General features: G+C 47.4%; 1 protein-coding gene across 5 annotated transcripts in view; it reads right to left on the bottom strand.

The window, feature by feature from the left end:
• The window catches only part of TMEM266 (transmembrane protein 266), a 795,378-nt gene that overhangs the window by 110,675 nt on the left and 659,190 nt on the right, over positions 1-25,513 (bottom strand). The gene's annotated exons all lie outside the window — the stretch shown is intronic.

Raw genomic sequence — 25,513 nt, 5'->3', positions numbered from 1 at the left:
TTTCTAAGTTTTATATTGTTTCTCAGCCTGATGGTTACCTGCACGAGTTATGCATTTCATTTATGTTTTCCAATTTCTCATGTAAATAAGTCTTCTAATGCTACAGTAGAGCACACGTTTAGTGATCTACCTCCTCACGAACTATCCTATCGTCTTGCTATGCGCAACAATTCATTTATCCGTATGTTACATTATTCACACCAGACCAGCAATGCCACAAATTGTTGGGTGTGTGGTCGACTCCCCCCTTTCCAGACACCGAAGGGAGTTCTGCCACTGTTTCCTTATCCGTTCTCACATAATGGCTCATGTGGAGCCTGGTCCATGTTAACGTCATCCTCAACTGATATGTCCCTTCTGAACAGTACATGTTTTCCAGACAAGCAAGGTCTTCCCCACAGAACAGGGTTAGATCTAGAAAATGAAGTTTATAATTTAGGTAATTATTCTTCGAATTTTATGGTCCTGAATGTTCAGTCTGATCCTACTCCAGACTTACCGGCTATTTCAGTACTACCAGTCAAAGGCGAATTATGTGTCAGAAATAATGGTTCCGTACATGTAGGACATAGTGATTGTACTACTATTGTCGAGTATAGTGACAGTGGGAAATCTATTTTCAAAGCTTCACGTCATTCTTATTTTGTTTGTGGTCAGACCGCATATGTTCGTCTGCCCCTCGATTGGGATGGAACCTGTTACATTGCCTTCCTGCTGCCACCAGTTTTCCTAGCCCCATCTGATTATCATAGAAACACACATCTAGTACACATTAGACATAGAAGGGAGATCGAGTCCCCGATTGTCGATCAAACTGAAACTGCTCTAGAACAGTATACAGATTTCAATAAAGGTTTCTTCTTCTTTATAGGACCTATCCAGAATAGTAAGCTAATACGTAGATTGACCAGAACCCTTGAAGCAGTAGTGAATGAGACTGCCTCTGCCCTAGGTAACTTAACCGAAGAGCAATCTGCTATGAGATTTGTCGTGCTCCAAAATCGTCTCGTTCTTGACGTCATACTGGCCGATAGAGGAGGAGCATGTAGAGTCATCGGATCTAGTTGCTGCATTTTCATTCCAAATAACGAGCCGTCTGTTTATTCAGCTATAACCAGACTTCATAAAATTGCCCATCAGTTACACCAGGATCCAGGCACCTGGACATGGTCCAGTTGGTTTTGGAGTATTATTTCTGCCTGGGGATGGAAAATATTGTCATTTCTAGGTATTGCAGTAGCGATCATATTCAGTTGCTGCCTCTGTATACAATGTGGCCCTGCGATTTGCGGCATTTGTGCTACCTCTTGTATTCCTAGTCCCAAGTCCCGTCTTAGATCCCGTTCCAAGAAAATTCGAGACGAGCAAATGATACTGTATGAAATGATAGATGGTATCATGAATATCGATGTTTCCTGATGGAAACGTAGTGACAAGGAGGGAATGTGGAAAAGTAAATTTTGCCATGTTCTGTGTCCCTACGTGTCCCCCATCTTATGTTATATGTGCATGATTAATATGCATATGTATTCCCCATGATCGATTAAAGACGCAATTACAGTTGTGTCCATCTCTAGTATGTCAGTTCCAGTTCTCGTGAAAGCTACGAGTATTGAGCCTATGTAAAGTTATGTTGCCACGTTTTACAGTGTGCACGTTAAATTCATTGAAAAGTCTCCGTTTCTAGGCCTCAAAAGGGCCCGGACTCAGATTCAGCTCCTGTCTCCTGAACCCTCGCTGAGGAGCGATACAGCCCCCACCTGTATCCCTGACCCTTCACTTACTTCCTGCCTCACAGTGCCCGGCTCGGCCTGGCTCTGCCTGCCAGTCTGCCAAGAGTATGTTATGATTCCAGTTATCAGTCCAGCTCTCCTTCTCTGCATTCCTAAGCTACTGAATCGCATCAATAGTTTCAGTCATCGTCTAGCCTTTACGTCTCCATGTAAGAGAAATACTGTATTTATGGTCATTTAATATTCCTCAACACACACTACATGTAGAATAATGCATGCACCAGTCTTAGTGTCTGTTAGCCTTTGCCCTGATAACTTTTGGATTCTATCAACATGTTCTCTAAACATCAGATACTAGATAGTGTTTAGGTACATGTCGCTCTGACTCTCCAGACTTTCGTCTCTCCTTCTAGCTCAGAAGTCATAGCCCCCAGCTTCTCCTAGTATCACGTCATTGTCAGTTTGCGCGCACCACTAGGTTAGAGGTCCCGGCTCCTTAGGTAGCCCCCTCCATGTTTCCGCCCCATTTATGACATATTCTGTTACGTTTACACCACATGTCTATGTATACGCCTCTTGTTACACCTCCTTTCTGCCTTATCTCTCGCGACTGTTACAGGCCCCACCCACTGTTACGCCTACTGTATGTACTGTAATGCAATTGTTTTAACTATATATACTTGTGTACTGTTATTAAAAGTTAGCGCGCTCATTCCAGCTCCTGTCCGACAGCTGTCGGGGCCCCCCCCTGTTGGCTAGCCATCCCAGATCTTGCCCGTGCAGGTTGTCCTGTTCCTGTCCTTTATGCTGTATTAAACCTGCAAACTCCTACTACCTCGAATCTTGACTCTTATTTATTGAGCTATCTGTTATTGTTATGTCCAGTCAAAAATAGAGGTATTATTTATTTATCTACCACACCTCTACCTTATATGATGCTGGCACTCATTCAACCGCACACTGGGCCAGCAGGTGGTGAACTTCCTGTATTAGGTATGATCTGCCGAAATGTATCCTGTTGTGGGGGGAATATGAGGTGGGGAAGAAATATAAGGCACGGTGCAGACCTTTTGAACAATGTGTAAACCCCATAGGTCTGGCGTGATAAATTTCCAGCTGGGGAGGATATGTTGATCTTACCCCCCTACCTGCTGATTGTGGGTCTGTGAGGGCAAATCAAAGTTGCTTGAGGACTTTAAAGCAGGTGAGGAGGAATCAGATATTTGCTGCCTTTGCTGGTGTGAACGATGTTGATCACCGACAAACCCTCTGCCTCAAAAGGCTGGCTGGGTGCTACAGTGGCTGAGATGGTTGATGTTGCCAATAAGGTAGGCAGCTGGAGTAGCTTGTACATTTCCTATACTGCTGGTAGAATTGGTAGGCAGGTGATAACTGCAAAGATCATGCCATGGAGCCTTTTTTTTTAAACTCACTTAGGGACAGAGTAAATTATTTTTAAATCGATTAAGAACTGAGTTAACCTTCTCTTTAAAGAGTCTACATCTGTCAAAGGGCATGCAATTGAGGAGCGTTGGACATCTCCACAGAAAATCAATTACATGCAATCAAGTGTGTCGACTGAGCACTATGCTAGTGGCAATTGTGCAGCCCATGATAGAATGAATGAATGAATAAAAAACTTTTAAAGCACAAACTTAGCCCGAAGGCATCAAGGCGCTGCAGACAGGGTCAGTATATCAAAGTTCACAGATTACTAAAACTCAAGGATTAAGGGAGATGAGGGCTGGAGCAAGAGAAAAGCCAGGTCTTCAAAGATTTCCTAAAGGCAGAATGTAATTCCAAATTGGAGATTGAGAGAGGAAGCAGATTCCACAAGTTGGCGCCCAACAGCGAGAAAGCCCCCCCCCCATCTGGCTTTCCTAAACCAGAGACTGTTACCCAATTCCTACTAGCAGATCTTATTTTCTTGCATTCTCTCTATCCTCAATCTTTGGGCATATGACACTCTGAGGTCTTCCAAAATGCGAGATGTTACAGGTAATGTCCCACAAAGTGTTGGTGTACCTTCCCAGAAGACACACCACATCCAAGGAGCTTAGGGCCATGCCAGCTGATGGAAACATCTTTCTGCCAGAGGCATTAATTTGCTTTGATACCCTTTGCGTGGGACTTAATGGGGGAGGTATTTGGATTTAGTTTACTTTTTGATGCATGTACTACAACGCTTTCAGGTCCAGGGTGCTTTGTCAGGTAGTCAATGTCCTCCCGGGCCAGTCTGTATTTCTTGCCTATAGGCCGACTGACCAAAGGAGTTGAGCATGGGTTTGTCCATGATGGCATGAGGGCGCTAGTGAGTGCCTCATTAAATGGCAATAGAAGGTCTGAAAAGCCAGTCCTGGTTGGAGTATTTCAGACAGTAAAATTGGCTTTTGTCTCTACAGTAGGAAACTGCAAATTTAGTGTCTGTGCTGTTCAGGGCATCATAACTTCAAAGGAGGTGCTTTCTTCTGTTGGCGGGCCAGTTGGTGAGCGAGCTGGGTGTCTAGCCCAGTGGCATTTTATAGATCTAGGTAATGTCCTGCATCAGTGTATGAGGATGGGAAAATATTCTCTGTCTCCTCGTCATTATCAGTGTCAGGGGGACTGTTTTATAGGCCGTGGACTGCGTCAGAATCACAGCCGAACAGAGCCTCCAGCCTTTGGTAATATTGGGATTGCAGAGGAGGCTGAGGATATGGGTTGAAAGACCACTGACTGTGCCTTGATGATCTCACAGCACGGCATATGCCTGGCACTAGCCAACATCATTTTGGGGTCAGATACCGTAAATGGGCCCGGATCCAACACCGGTAGAGTCAGTAGCGGCCCTGGCACAAAAGGAACTGGTGTGGACCTTGGAGCCTGAGTCAAAGTCTGGACTAGCTACGGTACGGGCCCAGAAGTAAGTGCTGAGTGAGCGACTGCCTGGTGAAATAAGCCCAACTCGAGGCCTCAGCGTCTCCGTGGGGCCCACAGGCACTCCAGAAGATGCCAGCAGCATCTGAAACATCAGCAGCATGGCTTCAATAAAGGCTGAAATGTGCTGCTGGGTCGATGACAGCCCAGGAAATATGGGACAAACTAGGACCAACTGTACAACAGATAAAAGTTAGAAGAAACTGGAGGCTAGAGGCCGTCTCAGGGTCATCATTGTGACTGCTCATATGATTTCAAGTGACAGGATAGTGTTAATTACGCTTGGCTTTCTTACACTTATAGCATGTTTTCTACTTTGAATTACCCAGGGGTGAAAGCGTGACTCCGCTCGGGACAGACCCCTGACCAGGAGTGGTGGCGGACTTGTGACGTGGAGAGGGAGTGAGACCACGGTTTCAAATGCAACTTCTTGCTCTCAGATTGCCTTTGTATGCATAAAATCACATTCTCATATCTCTTTGGGTCATGACCAGAGCCCAGTAACCAAAGTCACATGTAATGCGGGTCCGTAACCAACATCTGCATCCTAAAATTGAAGCATGGCTTGAATCCTGTGGGGAGTCATCATCCCCAGCATATGTCTAAAGACTTTTTGGAGTCTTCGGAGAACCGAAAAATGATGGGAGCAGGGCTGTAGATCCATGTCCCAGGACATGGAAAACAAGGAATTGATATTGGCAGCACACAGAGGTTTCGCCTGTATGCGGCACTAATCTGTTTCTTCAGTGGTAGTGCAAATCTACCAGCCAAACGGCAACACCTGTTCACGTCCAAGTGTCATTGATCCTGGAGAATTTTCCAGTTCCAGCGAGGTGCCCAAGATATTCTATAGGTAAGAAATCAGCAGTTAGAAGTATCCATCAGAAAAAAAGACTTCAGCAGCAAAATGCTGGTGTAAGACCATAGCCAACACGAATATTTAGAGGGCATACCTGGTGCAGAAACATTACTGGTCATGCATTCCCCCAGAGAGGGTGGCATTAGAAGAAAATGTGCTGCCCAATATATTGGCACTAAAATATGCACACAAGTTTGTTTATGTAAGGAATTGGGTTATTAGTTGAGAGCAATGAGTACCTCACTCAAGTAATAAACACAATCCTTGTTAGGGTGAACCACAAAGTCACAATATAAACCTGTGCTTACCCCTCTGATAGCTTTGCACACAAGCAGTCGGGCCTAACTTCGAGGCAATGTGTAAAGTATTTATGAAGCACTCAAACAGTAAAAAGTATCAACACAACACAAGAAACATCCCAAACCAATTTAGAAACATGGAGTAACATGTAATAAATAAAATGACCCAAAAATCAAAAAAATCCAACTAGTTGAACCAGAGTTATGTATTTTAAAGTTTTGGTCAAAAATAGTGCCTAAATAACAAAGTGTAAGTCATGGTTCTCTGGTTGCGCTGGTCGACTACGATGGAGCACAGGTCGGATACTGGGACTAGGTTCGTCCCACTGAAGGATTTACCTTCTTGAGTCCAAGTATGTGCTAGGAACTACAGGTGGAGGTTTGCGTTGGTGGGGCTGCGATGAGTCAGTGGCCAGCACAAGTAGCAGGTCAGGCATCGCAGACGGTCGGTGCTTAGCGCGAAGAGTCGCTCGAGCTTTGCTTTGACAGACAACGTGGACTGTCATCATCGAATCTTGGAGCTGATGTGAAGAACAGGTCATTGCTGGAGATTTGCGTTTGCATTTCGCGGACAGTCATTATTTGGTGCAAAGAATCTGCTTCGCGTACGCGAGGAGCCCTATACCTCTGGATTTTTACCTTAGTTCAGGAGGAGTGCACTTTGATGGCAGCCTAGGGTCCAGTACCTAGGGGACACCTCTTGGGGATCAGGACTCACTCCAAGCAGAAGTCACCAGTAGGGTTCAGGCAGTTTCAGTTAATGCTGTTTAGCTGGGCAATTGCAGGGAGACCTCCGGAAGCTTGTTGTGTCCTTGTAGCTCAAATAGGTGAGCCAACTGACTCTTGGAGTCACTTCTGGGAAGCCTGGGGAGTAAGGCTAACAGGCCCAGTCTTCCTTAGTAAGACAGCAGGGCAGTTCTTCTTCTGAATCTTTCACAGGTCCAAGAGTGCTCTGATTAGAGTCTCTGTAGGTGCTTTTTTGTCCCCCCAGAGCCAGCCTGTGGGTGGGGGAATTCCCCCTTTGTCTAACCTTCCCTCTTTCATGGGCTTGTCTCAAAACTGTCTAGGGTAACAAAGAATAGACAGGCCTAGGTTAGAGCTGTATTTATCAGTGACAGAGCAGGCAGCCTTAGAAGTCAGGAAGGGGCTGAGCAAGCCTTGAGGCTACACTTTGATGCTCAGGAAGGCTGAGTACAATTCCCCCAGGACATCCTGCTCAGGAGGTAAATACCCTGCCCCACACACATGGCTCTTTTATCCCCATGGCTGTAAGGAATACACAAACCACAACAGGAGAGCCATTCCCAGATGTATGACTCTGGACACTGACAAAAAGGCACATTTGGTTTAGGCAAAAAAGACAACTTTCCAAAGTGCCATTTTCAGAATAGTAACTTAAATCTGACTTCATCATTAAAGCAGATTTTAAATAAAAATTTATTTGAGTCAAAGAAGCATTTCTCTATCTGTTCCCCAACTGAAATTATGACGAGCAAATTACTATAAGTAATGCCTTATCTGGCAGATTCCTTACCTTTGAATATCCAGAGGAATTAGACTGGATCCGGAAGATTTTCAAGCAGTACCCCTGTACGCCAGTAGGCGTGTTGTTCCGTTCCTCGTCTGCAGCATTGTGAGCACCGGAAGTGACGTGTGAGGTACTTATAGAGGCTCCAGCTTGGCATGCTTACATCAGTTACTTTTGTGGCTTTCCACACCAGCGGTGCGGAGCCATGATGAGTACTGACCACTGGTGTGGAAAAGACTAAGGCCCTGAAAGGGGGTGTCTAACATACCTAAACCGGTTCACAGAGTGGGGATGATGGGTGGGTCGGTAAGGAATCTGCGGCTAGATAAAGTCTCTTCCTGATAAGGCATTACCAAAGGTAAGTAACTTGTTCACCTGACAGAAACTTGACCAGTGCGTAGCAGATCTTAATACACTTGAAAATCCATCAACAGCCAGTTCTTTTCTGTACAGCTTTTACATTTTTTTCTCCCTGGAACTCTTTTGTGCAGTAAAGATAGAATGACAACGCTCTTTTTGGGTCCAGGCGGTGGAGTCTCTCCTCTTCTTTGGAGGAATGAGGAGGAGCAAAAAAGGTAGGCAGGGTGATGTTCTGGCTTACATGGAGATGAGTGACAAGCTATGGCTGGAAAGACACACATGTCTAGAGGACCAGTTTGTCTAGGTAAAGGGTGATACAAGGGGGATGCACAGAAAGCGCTTGGAGTTTGTTGACCCTCTGGATGATGTTATGAGCACTAACAAGGCAGTTTTGATGGTGAGCAGCCTAAAAAGACAAATATTTAGAGGCTCAAACTGGGTGCAAATGAGAAAGGTAAGGACCTGGTTCAGGTTCCACTGAGGCATAATAAAGGGCACAGGTTGAAACATATGTTATATGCATTTAAGGAACCTAGCCACATCCAGTGACTTAAACAGAGAAGGTTTGTCGTGCAATCGCAAAAATGCAGGGATGGCAGGCAGGCAACCCTTGACTGTGTCCATAATAAAACCCTACTGGGCCAAAGACAGAGCAAACCAAATAACTCATGCTAGAGGTGCAGACAAGAGGTCAACATTGTGAGAGGCACACCATGATACAAACATTTTCTAATGGCAGGTGTTTACCGGCTTGTTGGAGGGACGCCTGGCTGCCTGAATAACATCACAGACTTCGAGAGGAAGGTCGAAGACTGTCAACTGTCGCCACTCAATCTCCATGTACGGAGGTGGAGGGTGTGCAGGTTCAGGTGTAGGACCCTGCCCTTTGCTGCGACAGAAGATCTTCCCGAAAAGGCAGCCTGACTGGAAGACCTATTGTCATGCTCAACAGCTTGGGATACCAGACTCTCCTGGCCCAATCCAGAGCTACAAGAATGACTTGGGTCCAGTTGTTCCTATCTTCTTGAGATTTCTGGGCATGAGTGGTATGGGCAGAAAGGCATGTAGGAGGCTTGAGCTCCACTTAAGATGAGAAGAGTCTCCGGGCGAGAGCTGTCTTGGAAACTTCAGTGTGCAGAATTGGTGATACTGTGTTCCCGGTGGTTGCAAACAGATCTAACCAAGGCTCTCCCCACTGCTGAAAGAGACTTTGGATCATATCCGGGTGGAGACGCCATTCGTGATTCGCTAGGCATCTGTGGCTAAGTTTGTCTGCTCTGGCCTTCAGGTGTTAAAATACAAGGGAAATGCCCTGATGTTTCAGCCATGTCCAGAGGTGCAGGGCCTCTTGACACATGGTACACAACCCCACCCTGCCCTGTTTTTTGCAGTTCCACATTGCGGTGGTGTTGTCTGCTAACACCTACACCAGCCTTCCCAGAGGCGTAGCTAGAGCTTGTGGCGCCCGGGGCTACCCCTCAGGTTGCCGCCCCTGGAGGTAGGGGTGGAAGGGGTGCTGGGGAAAAAGGACGGCGAGCACTTGAAAGAGGTCTGAGAGACATGTAGTATCGCCGGTAATAGTTACCTCGATCATGCAAGTTACATGCACATACATGACACGGTCCAAGGCTACACAGTTGAATACACCTGTGATCGGCAGTACAAAGGAGAACACACAGACTACATGATCTATCTGAGGGCTGCGTGAACGATTACCTGGTAATTCCCTCAGCACAATGCAAACATTCACATACATGACACTGTTCAGGGATCCATCATCTACAGCTGACATTAAATGACCAAACATCATGGTCCCCCCATTAAAGCAGTTGGGACGTGCACACATGTGATGTGCTCACTAGCATCAGCACAAGCTTTTCCTATCACAGGACAGTACACATAAAGCAACTGCAGTGCAAGCTTCACTGCCTCACACAACAGAGAAAGGGTGGCAGTTGCAAAACAAGCTTCCCTCTTTCACAGAAGGCAGAAAGTGCAGTCTTCCATTTCCTGTAGAACAGATCCAGCAGGGCAGAGTTGTACAAGTTTTCATCAACCAGACAACATGTACACTTAAGGTGTGAATGGTATGTAGCTTAAAGACAGATCTCTAGAACGAGTGCCATATCTGCCAACTCACACGGTGCCACCGTTTGACACACGATATTGGCTAGCAGCACACTGTCTCCTGGTGAGGAGCCGATATCACACGTTGGCTGGGAAAACTAGCTGAAAACCACTGTAAATAGTGGTTTTCAGCTCATTTTTGGAGGCTTTGAACTGCCGACATTAATTAAGGAGTGTGAAAACACCCCAGGCTATCAGCACCAATGTCAACAACTTTTTTTGGGGGGGGGGGGCTTGAGTGCATGGTGGGTTAAAAATTGCCTTGTAGGTATTTCTTGGCAGGAGCCCCCTTCAGGGCTCTGCCCCCTATTCACACAGTGAGCTTGGTCTCCAAATTGGCAGAGGAGTATAGGAGGATGAGTGAGTGAATGTGCAAGTTCTCACGCCATTCTCATTTAGGTGCTCCACGTCAGCATTCTGAAAATCCTGCTGCCATCACTCAGAGACCCAGTGTTTGTTTTAATTCCTTTTAATTGTTTTCCATGTAGTGAGAAATTGCAGTAACCTGGCTAGGTAGCGTTATTTGCAGCAGCCTCACCACAACACAGCCAAAGTATGACGGACACTCAAGTGCCAACCTCTTCGAAAAGGTTTTGAATTGTGCACATCAGGCTCTATGTAGTCCCATCCTCGGCACTACACCTGTACAAAGTGTTGAGGCTGGCTAGTGATCGTATGTGTAATAATGTTGTATGGCTCTCGTTGTCGCTGTGCCAAGGATGCTGCCCAGAGTGCCTCAGGAGGAGGTGGGAGCAGGGAGTGCAGGATTTCCTTTGAGAAAGAAAGGGCTGAATCAGCTTCGTAGTCAGTGTGTCATGGGGCCTGGGGCAAAAAAGGGAATTACCCCCTTCCTAAGCTGTTTGAATGAGAAAATACAGGAATAACCATGATGCAGAGGGCTCCTTGGGTCTCTGGGCCCCAGGCACTACCGGAAGCTACGCCCCTCGGCTCAATGAGCACGAAAAGGGCATTTTCGAAAGACGGCCACTCTGACGCAATGTGTTTAGAGGTGTCCAAAATGTGTCCAGGACGGTTGGATCCTTGACCGTTTGTCTGGAAGTTCCCACAAGACAAGTTTAGCCACAAGAAATCTAAAATAAAATATTTGCATAGCCAGTGGTCATCTGACATGCATCCTGCTCTCCTGGGTCTATGTTGGACACCCTGATAGAGTAAGAAGGGACAAAACGTGGGAGGATCTGCAACATGATGTGTAATGGTGCACACAATTGAGGCCCACTTCAAACACGGACCACCGCAGGCGCTATCGGCCAGCATCCTGTGCATGAGGTGCAGTGCCCCAACCCACCCCACCCATCAGGATGCAGAGCCGCAGTGGAAAGGCACCTGAAATCAAACACAGAAATGGAAAATAAAGCGGTGTATGCCAAATAAGAACACGCCCCCATGTTTCCATGACACGATGTGGGCAGAGCACATCTCCCTTGACACCAATTTAGGGTGACCAACCGTCCGTAAATTTCACGGACAGTCCGTAATTTCGGCCGTCTGTCCGTTGTCCGTGAAGGATCTTTTAACGGACGCCATTTGTCCGTAATTTTAACCGGGCACCGGTCGCAGCTCCCTGAAGCCGGCGCAGCTTCCACCCACCTCCCTTCTTGACTCCGATGCTGAGGTCGGGTGTAACAGACTCCAAGGCAGCACAAAAGCTCGCATACCCAGCAGCATTGGAGAGGCACAGCAGGGTGGCAATCCTCACACCTCCAGCCATTGATGAGCTGTTAAGAGGTGCTTGAAGGTAACTGAGAGGGGGGGCGGCAGCTTCAGGAGCAGCGGCATCTATTCAGATGCAAACATCCCTGAATGCGCCATGTCTCCGCAATTTAGAGGGGGCCTTACACATTCCATTTCTGCCCAGGCCCCAAGTAATAACGTGGCAAAGAAGATTTCTCTGAGGTGATAATATTAAGCCATACGCGTCATATTTCCACTAATCAGTGAGCGGTAAAATAAAGTAGTAGCGTGCAAATTGGTCCGATCACATCTCAGGCAATCCCTTTTTGCTGTAGTCGGACTGGGGAAGAGTCAGTCAATTGCCAACAGGGCTGGAGCAGAGGCAAGGGAGGGGGTGGCGGCTGAAATGGGGCGAGTGAGTCACCATAGAGAGCACTGCAAGGAGGAATAGAGCAGGTGACACCGTGACATTCCGCCTTTGGTCTAGCAGTATGTATAGATTCATTTTACAAACACTGTCCACAAAATAATTTGACATTGAGAAAAATGTGATAGTAAAACTGTTCTGCCTGGCCTGCCTTAATTTTCCAAAACCACAATTTAAGATTCCTTAAAGGGTTTAAGGCACCTGCTGCAGGCATCTCTCGGCATCAGGGAAGTCGCATGATATGCCAGTAATACAGCTTAGGTGGTTAATACAGCTCAGGTGGTTAATGCACTTGATTGAGAGGTCTGTATTCACTCTGATCATAGGTTTGAATTATAAAATAACTTAGAGGGTCAAAAGTACCTACTGCAGAAAGTTGCATGTAAGTTGCAGTAGGTCACTTATTTGAATTAACGGTAAGATTGCTCAGTGAGTTGTTGCATGTGTTCAGAGATGCATGTACAACCGGCAGATAACGCGTGACAAAAGTGTTAAAGTAGCTGCATGAGGTATTCACCCACTGCAAAACCTGTAAGGCAACTGAAACTTTTATTATTTTAAGGTTGGTTAAAGTAGTTATTTTTGACAAGTATCAATCCTTATTATAAAGTGCCAAAAACCAATTCAGTGTGCAGTGGTACAATGAATGACTCAGTGAGTTGAACACTTGCTGATTGAACCTTCCATACCTTATAGCTCACGAGTGCAAATCTGAGCCTTCAAACTTCCACACACTCAAGTTGACAATTGGCTGAGTTGCTATAGATGATGTTTTGAACACTCTGTGTGTTCATGCCATATTTAGAGCGCCTAGAGCGTGGCCACATAGTCCTCCAAGCGCTGTCTTGTTTACAGTTGGAGATGCCAATCCTAGGGAAAAGGGGATCCCATGTCCCAGGCCTTTCCCTCCAGTGCCTGATCTTTCAACTGTTGCTCATTTAAAATTCCAGTCACAACCCGTGCTTTTAAAAAAGTTATTAAAGCAGTGGCGAAGCTATTACTAATTAAAGGGTCGAGTTTTTCTGGTGAGGAGGAAATTTAAAGAAAGGGCGCAAAACGAAGTGGCATGTCCAAGATCACACAGTTCTTGTCACCCGGGGAGGCGAAGGCTGAACGTTGGTTCCCTGGCTCTGTCGTCATCGTTTTAGACCATTGTGTATATCAGGTATGACGATGAAGCACTGAGATACAATGCTATTTGTTGTTATGTGGGATCTAAAAGATTAACACCAGCAATAATACCATTGACGTATGAAATTTACTACCCCGATTTTAGACTCCCTGGTGTAAATTGTATTTTAACTGTGACCAGGCGCGGTTCGTCCATTGGGGCGTGGGGGCGTAGCCCCCCCTGCCCGACGCCACCGCAGCTCCCTCATGACAATCATGTCAATGAATCAACATGACGTCAGACCGCCGGGCGGGCGTCATGTTGATTCATTGAGATCGTACAGGCGGCAACACAAGTACGCATGCGTGGGGACGGAGGGTGAGATTTTTACCCGTGCCCACGCATGCGCACTTGTGTTTTTGCGGCGATGCGCATGCGCATCAGAAGCCCTAATGGGCGTGCTGCGGGCGAGAGGGTACCTGTGCCCCTGGCGCCAGGATTGGCCAGGGGCGGTGTGAGCCTGTGACGTGTGGGGAGCAGAGCCCAGAGGTGGCACGGACCGGGACCGGCAGCAAGGTAAGAGTGTGTGTTTTTAGTGCATTACTCCAGTCGTCTCGTCTCTTCGTCTACCACGTCCCATATTTGTTACCCTCTCAGTTCAACACATCTCCCTTATTTCTTAGCTTTTTTCTCACTCGTCTTTATTATTCTGTTTTTAAAGCTCCGTGCCGCTCTTCCCCTCTGCCACCTGTCTCCCCCCGCCCCGTTACTGCTCCACGCCGCTCTGAACCTGCTTGCTACTCTCTCTCTGACTATGCCTCAGCTTCTTCCTGACACTCTTTCCGTCTCAATCTCTCTTTTTCTTTAAAATTTAAAAATGTTAACAAATTGTAGAGGCGGAATAGCATGATATATGCATTTATTATTGCATGCATGTTGGTGTATGTTTGTATGTGAATTTGTATAGTACATACCTAGGGCTTACAGGATGGCAAATACATGGGCGGTAGAAGGTTTCCAGCATAAAAAGGTAGGGGTGATGTAATATGTAAACTGGCACATCCTTCAACATCGATCCTAAAGGCTTGTTAGAGTCCATAATTTATTTTTATATGGTCATAAAAATACATGAATGATGGATGGATGCAGGGTGGGTGCATTAATGATTGTTCGGTGGATGGGTGCATGGATGGATGCATGCATGAGGGGTGGATGGATGCATGAATGATGGATGCAGGATGGATGGGTGGGTGGATGGGTGGATGCATGAATGAATGATGTATGGATGCAGGATGGGTGGATGGATGGGTGGATGCATGAATGATGTATGGATGGATGCATGGATGCATGCATGATGGGTGGATGCATGATGGATGGATGGGTGGATGGATGGATGCATGAATGATGTATGGATGGATGCATGGATGCATGCATGATGGGTGGATGCATGATGGATGGATGGGTGGATGGATGAATGGGTGGGTGCATGAATGAATGATGTATGGATGCAGGATGGGCGGGTGGATGGATGGGTGGATGCATGAATGATGTATGGATGGATGATGCATGCATGATGGGTGGATGCATGATGGATGGATGGGTGGATGCATGAATGAATGATGTATGGATGCAGGGTGGGTGGGTGGATGGATGGGTGGATGCATGAATGATGTATGGATGGATGCAAGGTGGTTCGGGCTCACTCGCTGCGCTCGATCGCTGCGGTGCAATATGCAAATTAGTTTACGTCTCACCACTTTCAAATGTCACCAGCCGCCCCTGACTGTGACAATTGTTCTTGCTGTGTCCAGCTAGTGGGGTCTGTGAGAGCAGAGACAGACAGGAGTGATATGCAAGGGCACAAGAAGAGGAAAACAAACAGGAGTGATATGTAATGACACAGGGAGAGCAAAAACAAACAGTAGTGATATATAAGGGCACATGGAGAGGCAAAGGCACAGATGAGAGATATGTAAGGACACAGACAAAGGAAAGACACACAGGAGTGATATGTAAGGACACAGGGGGAGCAAAGATACAGATGAGTGATATGTAAGGGCACTGGGAGAGCAAAGACACAGAGGAGTGATATGTAAGGGCACAGGGAGAGCAAAGACACACATAAGCAGCTACCTATGTTATATGACATATCTTTATTAATGTAATAACTGCACTTTCACGATTGCTTTATTAACCTTCCTGCTTTCTCAAATTTGCTTGTAAATGCACCATTTGTCCACTCTTTTTTCAAAAATTTCTCCCTCGAATCCTACGTAAGTTGTTCCGGCTTGCTCGCTACGCTCACTCGCTGCAGTGCATTAGGACAATATAGTTACGCCTCACCACTTTCAAATGTCACCAGCCGCCACTGGCCCCAAACATCCTAGAACTGGCCCTGATTACACCGAGGCAGCACGTGGTTCTCTTCACAGAGTATAATTACTGTCAGTAGATTGTAAGCAAACCTCAGTTCTTCAAACATGCAGTCTATAATGTAAGAAAATAAAGAAATGGCACAATCGCACCCACACTGATTAACAAAGTATGGAGGACAATCAGTTAAATCAGTTCTCTTGGAGTATCTCCTTTAAGTACTGTGTACATCAGTGGGAGGGGGGCAAAACTAACATTTTGGAAAGAGAGCCTGTCTTCTCGTTGTCTTGTCCAGGAGGGGGTGAGGAGCCCTACCCGACCCTAGAAGAGACCAAGATGATACTAGAATACTGCATGCCCACCCCTGTGCCCACCCTGGTGGATCCTGTTCCCCCTCCTGTGATGGCTCCTGCCCCCCCCCCCACCCCGAGTGATGGCTCCTGTCCCCCCCCCGACCTGTGATGGCTCCTGTACCCCCCTGTGTTGGATCCTGTCTCTGCCCTGGGTGGCTCTGTCCCAGTCCCGGAATGGCTCATGCAGCGAGGGTGAAGTTCTTGATGGGCCTCTTCTCAAAAAGGCTCAGCTCAAAATTAATATGAAAAAGGTGGGCGAGTGAGCAAGTGAAGGGATGGCTGGTTGGCTGTTTGAATTAGTGAAAGGGTGAACGGATGAATGAAAGATTGAATACATGGATAATGAGAGGATGGATGATAGATGAGTGAGTGGAAGGATGGAAGAGAGAAAATGTAAATAGCTGGATGTATGGGTGGAAGGGTAGCTGGATGGGTAAAAGGGTGGATGGATGAGTGAAAGGATGTATGAGTGAAAAGGTGGATGATAAGTGAGTGAGTGGGTGGATGCATGAGTGAAATGATGGATGGATTGAAGAACTGATAAGTGTAAGGGTGAATGGATGGACAGATGAGCGAAAGGGTGGATGTAAGGATGGATGAGTGAGTGAGTGAAAATGAAGGTAGATGGCCAAAAGGATGAATAGATGAGTGAAGGAGTGAAAGGATAAATGGATGAGAGAAAGGATGGATGAGTGATAGGGTCAATGAATGGATTCATGAGTGGATGAGTAGATGGGTGGGTGGGTGGATGGATGGAAGGAAGGGTTGCTAAGTGAAAGGGTCGATGGAGAGAGAAAGGGAGGATGGATGACTGAAAGTGTGGAAGGATGAGTGACTGAGTGGATGGATACTAAGTGAAAGGATGGCTGGATGGGTGAAAGGGTAAATGGCTGGATGGATGAGTGAATGAATGGATGGATGGGTAGAAGAGTGGATGGATGAGTGTACCGATGGATAGGGTTAAAGGGTGGATGGATGGATAATGGATGGATGAGTGAAAGGATGAATGAAGGGATGGATGAGTGAAATGATAGATGCAAGGATACATGATGGATAGGTTTGCAAATGGTTGAATATGATTGGATATGGCTGGGCTTGCTTATATACTATTGCGCGACCTCTGATGTGTCTGTAAAACTTATCCAATTGTCCTGAAGTTTTGTCCTGAATTTGGAACTCCTGTCCTGAATTTGTGTCCTGAGTTTTGACCCTTTGTCCTGAATTTTTACACTCACCGTCCTGAATTTGCACCAATGCCAGTTGGTCACCCTACAATCCATGCCATGTCAGCACGAGAGCACATCTCCCGCCCTTCACTTTAGGGGGTGTCAGAACACATCCATCTTGCTCTCCCTACACCCAGGGCATGCAGCAGTACAGAACACATCTCCCTTGTCCCCCCTAAGCCGCATTGCCTGGCGTGTCCACCTCACCCTACTGTACGGCAGTGCCACAACACGCCCCCTACATTTCCTTTCACTGGATTGGAACCTGCAGTTCCAATCCACACATCCTTCCTTGCTCCCCCTTGACGCCAAATCACGCAGTGCCAAATATATCTGATCCCCTCTATGACAGCGCGTGCAGTGCCAGGACAGGCTGCTGCCTGATTAGGTATCATAAAGCGATTGGTACTAAATACTTATTCACTTTTAACTACGAGAAATATGCTCCAAAATTGAACCAGTATCTGGTGACAATTCCGTTTCTAGTGTGTATGATAAATGTCCGCAATTAAACTTTATTTAGCATGATGTAACTAAACAAACATTCCAGTTTTTTAAAACTTGGACATCAATTCCTCTTTAGGGACAGTCAAAAATATTAAGAAATGTAGTGCGCCTCCTACATTCATTTGTCATAAATAAGTAGAAATAAAATAGTACTGTGCAATTAAATACCTGATGAGTCTCTACTCTGCAAGACGAGTATTTCTACCAGAACTATGTACTACAGAGCTGTATAGCATAGCATTGCATGTTCTGTGTAAAGATTGTGGAGTTAGAGACAAGTCTTTCATCGCATACATATTTTTGATAAAATGGCGTCGCCACATTGGCTTCGATGTGCGCAGGACGCAATGTGTATTTGACGTTTTTTTTTCCAAAGGGAAAACGGCCATGTGTAAAATACTTATGCTTTGATGATCGTGTTGCATTGTCCCTGTCTAGGACGCACTTCTTTTTACCCCCGCCATCCAATACAGATACTAATACAGTACACCCCCACTCTCCCTTTATCTTGGTACATGCCTTTGCACATTTCTATGAGTTGCCATTCACCCTACGGCCCGCGCTTGCTGAAACGAACACGGAGCCTCAGAACACACCATCGGTTCTCCAGTTTTATTACTATGAATTCAGTGCTGGAAAACAACCCTCATTCCCCATTTAGTACAACGCTCGTGCGGGGCACAGGTGGCCCGTTGCGCAGCCTTTATAATTTATTTGGGAACACTGACACTACTGTAATGACTGACAGTAGTGTCAGTGAGTATCCCCAAATGAATTATAAAGACCGCCGCAATGGGCCACCAGTGCCACGCGGCCGCCGCCCCCAAAACAGTGCCGCCTGGGGCGGACCACCCCCCCGCTACGCCAGTGAGCCTTCCCTTGATTGAAGGAAGCAAGGCTTTTTATGCCAATTGGATCGCCCGACATTCTAACAGGTTTATGTGAAGCTTGGACTTCGCCGGAGACCAGAGTCCTCTGATCTCCACCTCTTCCAGGTGGCCACCCCATCCCAGAAATGACGCATCTGTCACTACAGTCAACTCTGGTTGGGGAAGGGAGATGGGTCTGTCATTGACCTGATAGTGGTTCATTAGCCACCACTGAAGGTCCTTTTAAGTTCCCTCCGAGATCTGGACCATGTTGGATAGATTCCTCTGATTCTGCGCCCACTGGGCCTTCAGGCCCCATTGCAAAGCCTGTATATGCCAGAGGGCATGTGTCACCAGCAGGATGCAGGAGGCCAGGACGCTCAACAGCCTGAGAGTCGGTCTCACCAAAATCCAGGATAGAGGCTGAAACATCAGTATCCTAACCTGGATATCCTTGACTTGCAGCTCAGGAGCATAGGACCAAAAGCAGCTAAGGAGCATAGGACCAAAACTGCACCGAGTCCAGAACAGCTCAGATGAAAGTAAGTGTCTGAGAGGGAGCCATGTGTGACTTCGGCATGTTGATAGTGAACCTCAGTGAATGCAGGAGGTTTGCTATTGTCTGAAGGTGAGAGACAACTGCCTTGGGAGAGCCCACCTTCAAGAACCAATCATCGAGGAAAGACTGAAAGACTGAAATACCTGCCCTCTGCAGACGAGCTGCGACCACCGCCATCACCTTGGTGAACACCCGAGGGGCACTGCCAAGGCCAAAGGGGAGTACAGCGGCCTGTAAGTGCTTGTGCCCCACTGTGAACTGCAGATAGAATCTGTGGGCTGGGAGGACGAGGCTGTTGAAATAAGCGTCTTCTAAGTCCATTGCTACGATTCAGTCTCCCAGATCTAGAGCAGATAAAACTTGGGTGAGTGTGAGCATTTTGAATTTCTCGATCTTCAAGAAGAGGTTGAGAAGTTACTGATCTAGGATAGGACGGAGTCCTCGGCCCTTCTCTGGTACCAAAATGTAGTGGGAATACCAACCACGACCTACTTCTGATGCCGGCACCCTCTCTATGGCTCCCTTGGCCAAGAGAGACTGCATTTCTTGACAGAGCAAGGAGAGATGGTCCTACATCTGCCAGTCGCAAGTGGGTGGAATGGGAGGAGGAGGAGGTGTCACAAAGGGACGGGAGTAGCCCCTTTGGACTATCTGTGGTACCCAACGGTCTGATGTTACTTACAACCAGTAATGGAGGTGATGATGTATCCTGCCTCCCACTCAGTGGCCCTAAGGTTAGACTAAAGAGGTTTGGAGGCAGCGGCTGCCAGGGAGGTGGTGGATTGACCTGACTGCCGGCTGTCTGTCCCAAGTGGTCACTGGGACCAGCGCCCTTAGCCACAAAAAGACTGGGAAGGCTGCTGACTGTGGTGGCTAGGAGGGGATGGGTGCAGCTGAGGACCTCTTCCGTACCAATGAAAAGGGGAGGGGCAGATTGAGTTGGACAAGGGGCCATAGACAAGCCCATGGACCTGGTCGTAGCTCTCTTGTCCTTGAAACTCACCAGCGCTGAATCTGCCTTGTCTCCAAATAGGCGAGAGCTATCAAAGGACATGTCCAAGAGGGAAGCCTGAACATACAGATTTTCTCAGTCAGGTGTGAAACAGCAAGGCCACTGACGATCAAATCTCTGCCTAGCCAGCCGGTCGTGTCATGTCCACATCTTTCGCTGAAAACTCTGTGTGTTTTTCAATATATATATATAATATCTCTATCTGGCTATAGCTAGATTGGATTACAGAGACCTTTTTGAATGGCGCAATTATGTTAGCTTATTTGTAACACCGGTATTGAGAATAAGTTTAGATTTACTGGTAGACAATTTACTTAACAGTTTTATAACGTCCATAAGGCCAATGTAACATACTTCACTTTATCGAGATTCTTAAGGACGATACCTCTGTCATTTATCAATCAATCAATCAATCAATCAGAGTACTTGTAAAGCGCGCTACTTACCGGTGAGGGTCTCAAGGCACTGAGGGGAGGGGGTGCTGCTACTGCTCGAAGAGCCAGGTCTTGAGGAGTCTTCTGAAGGCGAGTAGGTCTTGGGTCTGCCGTAGGTGGGTAGGGAGAGTGTTCCAGGTCTTGGCGGCGGGGGTAGGAGAAGGATCTGCCACCGGAGGTTGTTCGTTGGATGCGGGGAACAGCGGTGAGGGCGAGGCTGGCGGAGCGGAGCTGGAGGGTGGGGGTGTAGAAGCGGAGTCTGATGTTCAGGTATGCTGGTCCGGCGTTGTGGAGTGCTTTGTGTGCGTGGGTGAGGAGCTTGAAGGTGTTCCTCTTGTCGATGGGGAGCCAGTGTAGGTCTCTCAGGCGGGGGGTGATGTGGCTGCAGCGGGGGACATTGACTATCAGTCGGGCGGAGGCATTTTGGAGACGTTGTAGTCGTCGTAGGTGTTTGGCTGGGATTCCTGCGTAGAGTGCGTTGCCGTAATCCAGTCTACTGCTGACGAGGGCCTGTGTCACTGTTCTTCTTGTTTCGGTCGGGATCCACTTGTAGATCCTACGGAGCATGCGGAGGGTGTAGTAGCAGGAGGAGGAGACGTCGTTGACCTGTTTAGACATGGAGAGGGAGGAGTCGAGGATGAATCCTAGGTTGCGTGCATGGTCGGTGGGTGTCGGTGCTGTTCCCAGTGTGGTCAGCCACCAGGAGTCGTCCCAGGCTGAGGGGGTGGGTCCGAGGATGAGTACCTCCGTCTTGTACGAGTTCAGCTACAGACAGCTGTTCCTCATCCAGTTGGCTACGGAGTTCATTCCCTCGTGGAGGTTGGTTTTGGCGGTGTACGGGTCCTTGGTGAGGGAGAGGATGAGCTGGGTGTCGTCAGCGTAAGAGATGATATTGAGGTCGTGTTGGCGGGCCACTAGTGCAAGAAGGGCCATGTAGACGTTGAACAGGGTCGGGCTGAGGGATGAGCCCTGGGGGAAGTCGCAGATGATGTCGGTGGCCTCGGATCGGAAGGGCGGGAGGCGGGAGGCGGAAGCTCTGGGTTCTCCCGGAGAGAGAGGACGTGGTCCAGTCAAGGCCCTTCTTTTGGATTCCGGCTTCTACGAGGCGTGTCTTTAGAGTGCGATGGCAGACCGTGTTGAAGACGGCTGACAGGTCCAGGAGGATGAGGGCTGCTGTTTCGCCGTTGTCTAGTTGGCGCCTGATGTCGTCTGTGGCGGCGATGAGGGCTGTCTCGGTGCTGTGGTTTCGTCTAAACCCGGACTGGGACGGGTCCAAGATGTTGTTGTCTTCCAGGTGGCGGGCCAGTTGCATGTTGACGATTTTCTCGATGACCTTCGACGGGAACGGGTGCAGGGAGATGGGCCGGAAGTTTTTGAGGTCCTTGGGGTCCGCCTTGGGCTTCTTGAGGAGGGCGTTGAATTCGGCGTGTTTCCAGCTTTCCGGGAATGTCGCTGTTTCTAAGGATATGTTGATGACCTTCCGTAGTTGGGGTGCGATGGCAGCGTCTGCTTTGTTGAATACGTGGTGTGGGCACGGGTATGACGGAGATCCTGGGTGGATGGAGTTCATGACCTTGCGTGTCTTGTCGTCGTTGACATTAAAACTTAATTTTTGCATTGTAACCACCTTCAAGTTGAATCAGTGACCTTATGGTTGTTTCCATTTCATACACTTATTTCTTATAGGTTTTGTTAACTGCAATTCTGTGTACGAAGATTACTAACGTTCTTTCAAGTCAACAGATATATTTGAAGATGCCCCAAATTTTTTTTATATGTGAGTAACCATAAATAAGATGCAATGGACAAACAAATGTTCTCTTTTGCAATAGTGTTTTTTTAGGAATAATATTGGAATGGAATTATTGGTTACAATGGTAGTACTAAACCTGAACCAAATAGACAATATGATTTACGAACGACCATTTGTTAAATTTGGTCGTGAATATTCAGAACTATCTCAAGCAACCGCGCTTCTTTAAAGGCATTATAACAAAAATGATGGCTTTTAATCATAATATTTCAAACAGGTGATTTAAGTTGGAAAAAATGTTTTTTTAATACAGAAATACGGTCCTATTGAAGAATACTCTTTCAGGAGTTGTGCCGACAACGGAATTGGGCACACGTTTTGTCCACATTTATTTTGCCGCATGGTAGGTGGACTCTTTTTAAGCAGTACATTTGTTACTACTAAAATCCTTGGGAGTAAGTGGTGTCACATTAAGTGACATTAGACCGATGGAGTTGTATCTGTTCACAAACTATCTATCATCACTTATTTTCGGGTGCTTCTATGAACTTTTGATTATCCCCTTCTTGGTGATTCTTTTGGACTTTTTCTAAAAACACTCACTAGCAAGAGTAATTTCTTTGCTTATTCCTCTTCGTCCTTCCTTATGAAATTTTTTTGGGGATCTTCACTGATGAGCAAACAAGATCAGTGTCATATGAACTACAGTTCTTGTAAGGAAGTAAAGATAGACTCCATTTTAGCGTGTATAAACACAGATAAGCAACTTTGATTGAAATCTACTTATCTTGTACTGTAATTACAATAGCGATATATATCTTGTATTACAGCCTTGACAAAGTCTAAGGGAAGACGAAACACTTGTTGGGAATCTGTTTATTTAAGATCTACCGTCAATAAGAAAATAAAAGAAATATTTCCTTTGAAGATACACATTGATGTTGGCTCTGCTTTTCTAGAGAAACGTGCAAAATGTGGATCATTCGAATCTGTTTGGAAAAAAAGTGTTCATATAAAGTATTGACTACATAAAATTTTGGGCCTATACCTTGGCCATTTTTGTTAAATATAAGGGTGTGCAGAATATCTTATTTCAACTATAATTTCATGTCCACATCTGATGGAGAACTTTGCTGCATCTCTCACATCGGCAACTCCCTGAGAGAGTATGGCTCGGGCCGCCTCAAAGACAAAATGCAGCACTTGCGCAACGGAATCCCATATAGTATGGGAATAACAGCCCAAAAGGCATGTGGTGTTTGCCGACAGCAGTGTCAGGCTGATGGAAGAGAACATTCTCTTACCGAAGGTGCCCAGCCTCATGGATTCCCTATCCGGTTGAGTGGTAGAAAACGAGAAAGGGTGAATGCGGGATAAGGGAGATTGGACCATCAAGCTCTGCAGGATTGGGTGCTGGGTAAGGAAACTGGGATCCCCAGGAGCTGGGCGATAGTGATGGGCAATCATCCTATTCACAGGAGCTCCTGTGCAGGGTATGGACTAGGCCCCAAGTAAAATGCCCGTAAGGGCTTCAGTACATGGAAGATAAGTTTCTGAGGGGGAAACTCCTGGCTGAAGCATCTCTGTTAAAACATTTGTTTTGACTGCCACTGAGAACAGGTTAAGGTCCAGGACCTCAGACGCCCTGTGCACCACCATAGCAAAAGAGGCTTTCTCCTCCCTAGCCACAGTAGGAGGGGAAACAAGGCCTGTGTAGGGTCAGGTGTCTAACCCACTGGCCTCACCCAGGTCCTCATACCAGTTGTCCTCCTCAACTGGAGAGGATGTCCTCGGTTGAAGTCGGACATAGTGTCAGCCGACGCCCATACGGCTCCATGTCAGAGTGGGATATGATGATGGGGATGGCACCACCTATGGGCATCGGTGGCGCCAGAGGCGTCAGCACTGGAGGGGGAATGGAGGAAGGTCTTGGTCTTGCCTGCGGCTCTGCACCGGAACCACTGAGGGATCCTTGGGGCCTGAATGCAACAGAGGGCAAATCCGCTGGCGTGGTTCCAGTAGGTGACCCTCCCACGTCCATGGGGCCCAAAGGCACTCCGGAGAGGCCAGGCAACCTAAAAATAAGGCGCAGGCCTCATAAAACTCCTTTAACTGGACAGGGTCCCTTCGGTGCCAGGAAAATCAGGGAAGCGCGGAGCAGACTCAGGTTCAGACCTAGCCGACTTGCGGGGCCTGGAGTGTCAACGCTACATCATCACGTCTTATTACTTAAATGGACGTAGGGAAGTTGAAGAGCTCTTGGACTTCTTCGACTTCTTGTGGGACTTACCAGACTTTCCTGATGACTTTGAGTGTGTAAAATTGTAAATTGATACTTGTATAGCGCACTACTCACCCGCAAGGGTCTCAAGGCGCTTGTACGAATACCGCTGTGGAACCCATCCTGGCTTTCCCTGTGAGGTGTCCACTCCTGGGCACCCCCAAGGTGGAGGCCAGGCATCCTTAGCGTTGTGGGGGCCGTTGTGGAGATTAAGCAAGCTATTGCCCAGAGTTGCAGAGTGGGACTCCATGATTGGAATAAGCACCAAGCCGAGTATTATCAGGTCCGTGGAATTTGAGCCCAAGACCCGCCGAGGCGGGGAATTGAACCCTGGTCCCGGGCTAGACCTCTGCATCAGGGTCTGCCGCTCTAACCATTGAGCCACACTTCTCCACCGTGAGTAACGTTAGGACGGGCTACGTGAACCGTCCTAGGACCCACCATGCAAACGGAACCTCAAGTGTTGCGGCCGCGAGGTGCTTGAGGGTTCGCTCCCTCATTGCCTTCAGATGCTTAGCACCGCAGTCCTCACACATCTTGGAGTCGTGTCTGGGCTTTAGGCACCACAAACACACCAGTTGGGGTCTATCAACACATTTGCCGTGGTAGGCCCCACATTGTTTGAAACCAGGTGGTTTCTTAGGTTACTTCCTCAAATCAGGGGGAAAATCTCAGAAAAAGGTCAACAAAAAGCCGAAAAAGGCCAATCAGAAAGTGACTGTAGTGTAGGTCAATCCGGATCAGCGCTATCTGGCGCTGAAAGGAAAGACCTGATGTCAGTATGCTGAGGTGGTGCCTTTATAGGTATTAAGCATGTCACTTCCGGTATCCGGAGGAACCGCCGGTGCTGGGAGCTTTACAGTTGCTGTATACCACGGAGAATAGAGTCAAATTGCTATCTCGACTATATCGAGCCTCGCAGGAGGATGAAGGGGGGGGTGCGGTGAGTGCCAAGGCTAGATGAGACGGGTGCCTACCAGAACCGCTGACTGATGATGAATGGGCGGAATGCTGCTCCATGACTGGGGGGTTCGTGGCCAACGGAAATTTTCGCCTCATTCATTATAAATTTCTGCACCAATGGTACTACA

This window comes from Lissotriton helveticus, chromosome 3_2 (assembly GCF_964261635.1).
Source record: "Lissotriton helveticus chromosome 3_2, aLisHel1.1, whole genome shotgun sequence".
Classification (NCBI taxonomy): Eukaryota; Metazoa; Chordata; class Amphibia; order Caudata; family Salamandridae; genus Lissotriton; species Lissotriton helveticus.
Note: the sequence above shows the minus strand (reverse complement) of the source record. Positions and strands in the feature narration are given on the sequence as shown.